The sequence below is a fragment of the Eptatretus burgeri genome, chromosome 13, assembly GCF_056783735.1.
Source record: "Eptatretus burgeri isolate ZD-2024b chromosome 13, Ebu_testis_v1, whole genome shotgun sequence".
Lineage (NCBI taxonomy): Eukaryota > Metazoa > Chordata > Myxini > Myxiniformes > Myxinidae > Eptatretus > Eptatretus burgeri.
Genome location: NC_140973.1, coordinates 33,363,879 through 33,369,888, shown reverse-complemented (window position 1 = coordinate 33,369,888; position 6,010 = coordinate 33,363,879).

Sequence of the window (6,010 nt, the reverse complement as noted above, 5' to 3'; positions counted from 1 at the left end):
ATATATATATATATATATATATATATATATATGTATATATATATATGTATGTATATACATATTTACATACATGTGTATATATATATATATATATATATATATATATATATATATATATATATATATATATAGATATATCTATATATATATATATATATATATCTATATATATATCTATATATATATATATATATATATATATATATATATATATATATATATATATATATATATTATATATATATATATATATATATATATATATATATATATATATATATATATATATATATATTGTTGCGGATTCGCGCCCGCCGGCGTGCTGACGGCCACGTAACTCGAATCGCGGCACGTCGCCCACCGGACGGACAATCCAGTCGTGACCCTCTCGGACTAACGCCGGGAACCAGTCACGGGTGGACCTTTCGGTCTCACCATGATCGTGCCAATCGGCCCCCGCGTGGGATAGGGTTGCTCGCCAAATTCGACCTACCTAAGTAACCACACGGAGGGTAGACCGGGCGATCGCACCTCGCCGCAGGTCGACTTCGGACACGGGCCACTTTAAGCGACCCGTTCCGTACTATCGGGATAACCGAGCGGTGTTATTCGTCGGCCTCGACGGTTCGATTAATTATCGGGCGTTTTAGCCCACGACCAACCCTTTACTTGAAGCAAGATGGAGATTCAATGAAAGAAAAGACGAAGCGAAGCGGGAAAACAGTTCAACATGAAGCACATTTATTTCGCGATGAACGGAAAGCACACATATACAATTCCACCAAAAGCACATGTAAAAGAAGAAGACAATGCAATATTACACAAAAAGCAAATGCAACAATGCAGATCTATCCGACTACCGAGCACACGGCAACACTTATACAATTTTACTTCACAGACGGCGCCGACAACACATGTACCCAAAACAAAAGAAAAAGAACCACCCTCAAGGATGAGGCGGGCCTGGGGCCGAGACCGGGTCGGGCCTACCCGTCTGATGATGAGACGCGAAGTGGCGGTGGTGCCTCAACTCCGCGGGCCTCGCGGACAGTGTCTGGTAGGGGGTGGGAAAGGGGCCCCCTTTGTCGCACTATCTCAGCGTGGGGGGAAACAGGAGGGGGTTGCTGATGCTCGGGGGAAGGAGGATATCACCCTGTCTCGGGTCCCGCGGCGAGCGTCTCCTCCTCGACCTCGGTCGCGTTACTGGCCTCTCCCTCTGCAGCTCCCGGCACCGACGCGAGCACCCCCTCGTCCGCCTTCGCCGCCGCCACCTCTCCACAGCTCCGTCTACTCGCCCTCTCCGTCTCCTCTCTTGGCTCGTCCCAACTCTTCACTCTTGACTTCTCCCACTTCTTTCCAGCTCCACCGACGACTCTCTTGAACTCCGCACAACTGCCTTTACTGACGAACGCAGCCGTTTATATAAGCCCCGTGGCTTCGCTCTTTCACCCTTGACCCTTTGCCTCCGACCCTTCACCTCTCTAACTGGCTCCCCATTGGACCGAGGAAAAGTGGGCGTGAATGCTTTTTGATCCATGAATTTGCACATAGCGTCCTCACTCCAACGCCCTGGAGGCGGGGCCAATTCGCCCCAGCTCGCCGATTGGATGGAACAAAAGTGGGCGTGAGTCGTTTTTGATCCGTTTTCTGCGGAAAGTCCGTGATGTTTTTGAATACGCTGCTCAGTGCGCGCCCTGCACGAGTCCAGTATCGGTGCCCACGAGTGGCGCGAGATGGTGTGGATGCGATGGTGGCGAGTTGTGACGGTAAAGGTCGTGGCGGTTATGGTGAAGCGGCGTTGTGGTTGGTGGTTGCTGTTGTGAAGCGGCGTTGTGGTTGGTGGTCGTTGTTGTGAAGCGGCGTTGTGGTTGGTGGTTGTTGTTGTGAAGCGGCGTTGTGGTTGGTGGTCGTTGTTGTGAAGCGGCGTTGTGGTTGGTGGTTGTTGTTGTGAAGCGGAGTTGTGGTTGGTGGTTGTTGTTGTGAAGCGGCGTTGTGGTTGGTGGTTGTGATGGCTGTTGAGACGTGGTTGGTGGTGGTAGTAATGGCGGCTGGTCCAAAATAAAGATAGTAAAAGAAAAACGGCTATCCTGAAGAGTCGCAGCCCGACTGAATGACATTTATTCCCTCTAGACAACGGGTTTGGGCCTAACTACACATATACTTACAGAGATATCTCACCTAAGGGACCTGAATGGTGGTTTGTGAATTTTGTCAACCACAACAATATATATATATATATATATATATATATATATATATATATATATATATATATGTATATATATGTATATACACATTTACATACATATATGTATATACATACATATATATGTATACATATATACATATATGTACCTGGGACACCTCCGGAGGCAAACTCACATCCGGACATAAACACCGCCCAGACACGTCCAGAGACAAACTCCCATTCAGACACGTCCGGAGATAAATACCATCTGGACACGTCTGGAGACAAACTCTGCCTGGACATAACCACCATTCAGACACATATAGAGATAACCACAGTGCAGACATAACAACTGTCCGGATATATCCAGAGAAAGCCAGAGGGAAAGAGAGAGAGAGAGAGATCTGCAAAAAGAAGAAGAGAGAATGGTGAGGGGTGGAGGTGGGGTTTGTGAAGAGAATGATATGTTATGTTTAATGACCGAACACACACAAAAACAAACTCATGTCAGAACAGCTGTACACACAACGACACAACAGAGTTCATATTGTAATGTGCTGGCACATCTGCAAAAAAAACTTTGATGTCCCATTTCCAGAAAATTTGTGGGAACATAAACCAAAAGTAATCACTGAGAACATGGAAGTACTGCTCACGTATGACCAAATGATCCCATCAAACAAAGCGTTGTGACCACATATCATAATTAGGTACAAAAAAGAGAATAAGGCATTATTGATTGAGGTGTTAATTCCAGTGATTTTGGACTAAACGATGCAGAAATCAAGAAAATGGCCAAAAACCAAGACCTCAAGAATGAAATGAGAAGATCCTGGAAGCTGAAGAATGCCAAAGTTGTACCAGTGATAGCTGGAACTACAGGAATGAAAAAAAGACAAAGAACCTCACAGAGATACTAAAAATAGGGGCAATACCCCTGGGCGCTCTCCTGGTCGTGGCGAGATAAGATAACCAGGCAATCACTTTTAGGCATGGATGACCCACAAAATATATAATGGAGAAGAAAGTAAATACTGATGGATTTTTTTGTTAATGCCCTTAACAAACCTTGGTACATCACGGGTGATAAAGGTTGTGGTCAAGTTTCATCAGAATTGCGTGTGTAGTTTCTGAGAAGAAAGCAAATGAATATTTTGGGGGGCAACCCCCCTCTCCAAATAGACCCTCCGTGACCGCAATTTTTTCTAATATCGTGAACAAACTTTAGTACATCATGGGTGGTGAAGATGGAAGTCAAGCTTCATCGGAATTGCATGTGTAGTTTTGGAGATGAAAGCAAATACATATTTTGGGGGGCAACCCCCCTTATCCCCTTAGAGTCAGATTGTTATTATGTCATGAAGAAACTTTGGTATGTCATGGATGACGAAGGTTGTTGTGAAGTTTCTTTGGAATTGTGTGTATCATTTGAGAAGAAAGCATATACCTCTTTGGGGAGGCAACCGACTACCCCCCCCCCCCACTCTGCCCCGTAAACTCCCTCTGTAGGCCCGTTCAGATGCCGTTTTTTAATGCCTCCACAGGTGATGAAGAATGTGGTCAAATTTCATTGAAATCGTATGTGTCGTTTCTGAGAAGAAGTTGCAAGTATTTGTGGACAGAAAGACGGACAACGCGTCATCCCATAAGCTCCCTGGAACTACTTTAAAAACCATCTGTGGGAATATATGCCTGGTGTTGGTCTAATGGTTACGGCAGTGGGAGTAGGGTGAATATACTGATTCTGGTTCACTTTCCCCCATGTTAATGAATGGGGGATTCTCAACGATTCATATTTTTTTCCCCTAAAAAATAAACCCCCTTTTTATCCCAAGGTATATTTATTTGTCACCCCTTTTCACCTAGGGGCACTTTTTTTTAAATAACCGATGCATATTGTTTAGCTCACTCATTGAACCTATAAAGATTTGCTCAAGTCGTAAAGTCATCAGGTGAATATACTGTGATTTGTTAAAGGTGATTCTAAAGAAATATTTAAAACATGTAAGTGAATGGAGATTTTAATAGCCTCCCCTTTTAACCTCGGAGCACTTTTTTTCAAATAACCAATGAATATTGTTTTGCTCACTCATTGAACCTATAAAGATTTGTTCATTCTCAAATTCCTTCAATAGTTTAATTTTCTTTGCACAATAATCCCCATCTAAAATATTAAAAAATAAAACATTTGAATCTTTATATTTTCCAAGATACTCCTTTTGTGTCATTATGAAATGATAAACTTCTCTTGATGCTCTCGCCTGACTACCTCCGAAGCCTCAGATTATTTTTTGCATAAGCCACGCCCACTTTTCATAAGCCCCACCCACTTTTCATAAGCCCCGCCCACTTTTCATGAGGTATTTTCCATAGCCACGCCCACTTTTACTAAGCCCCGCCTACTCTTACATCATTTCCACTTCATTTCCACCTCACAAAGAATTCACCAGAAAATTCTAGAATGTTATGGTTTTGACAAAATTTCCCAACGAAGGCTTGCCTGGGCTTGCCCAAGGAATTTTCAAAGAATCCTCCATTTTTAAAAATAATTTCTCCATTCTAACAACATTACAAAATCTGACTCACAAGGCTTGCCTGGGCTTGCCCAAGGAATTTTCAAAGAATCCTTCATTGAAAAAAAAAATTCTCCATTCTAACACAACATTATATTACAACATCTGACTGTACAAAACAACATTACAACATCTGACTCAAAAGGCTTGCCTGGGGTTGCCCAGGGAAACCAGTCTTTCTGTATAAAAGCTTCGAGCCCAGACTCCATTTTAAACATTTTTTAAAATGCTGTGCTGACTTTGGGGTTCCTTGGAGTTCTACGACTTGTATGGAACTAAACCTTCAAGTTGATGAACTGGATTCAAACCTCTTATCTATTGAGGTAAGATTTTATTTTCTTATTTACAGAGTTTGATTTTAACATACTCATTTAATAATTAAATCACTTAATTAATACATTGTTATTTTCTCTCACAGGAAATTGTATCTGAAATATGAAATGAAAATACTGCTTTTGCCACAACTTGGGATGAAATTGTCGGTTTAGTTGAAGAACTTGTGAGCCACAGAACGAACTCGTCCTTGATGACCCAACCAAAGAGTTATACCTTGGAGACCAGCAAAATCCTGAAAAAGAGTTTTACAGCAATAGTACTCATTGTGAGTTATCAAGACAATACCCCCTGAACAAGTTATACCTTGATGAGCCAGAATACAAGTTTTACCTTGGAGACCCACAAATTTCAGACATTTTGAAAAATGGAGATTTCCTTGATGATCCACAGTTATACTATGTGAGAATAATCACCAAAACCCATAAAAATTGGATGTTGTTTTGTTTACCTGTTTTGTTTTTTAATGGTACAACCCATGCGTATCTACTCCTCAAATCAATAACGCTTAAAGCATACTTGTACCCCTTATCATTATTGAGTTCAATCAAATCAGCGAACCAGATATAATCAACTTTCTTGGAATAAACCTTCCTTCTCTGAAACATTGTGAATATTGGTTTATGTAATTCATCAGCTAATTGCTCTTCAATCTTAATGACATCATTACAGCCAATAAGTCTTTTGAATTTCCAAGTCCAAGTTTCAATTTAGCACTGATCATCTTCTTCACGATGAACCGATCAACTTTTTCTCTCAAGGTTGGATTTTGTATCAGAGACAAATTATACATTTCTCTATCGGCTTCATGCTTTTCTTCCAAAGTTGTGGTATTCCCATAATCAATATCATGTTTCATGCACACTTCATCAACCCTATTGATGGGCTAACTCCATGATTTAGGATTGTCTGCCTC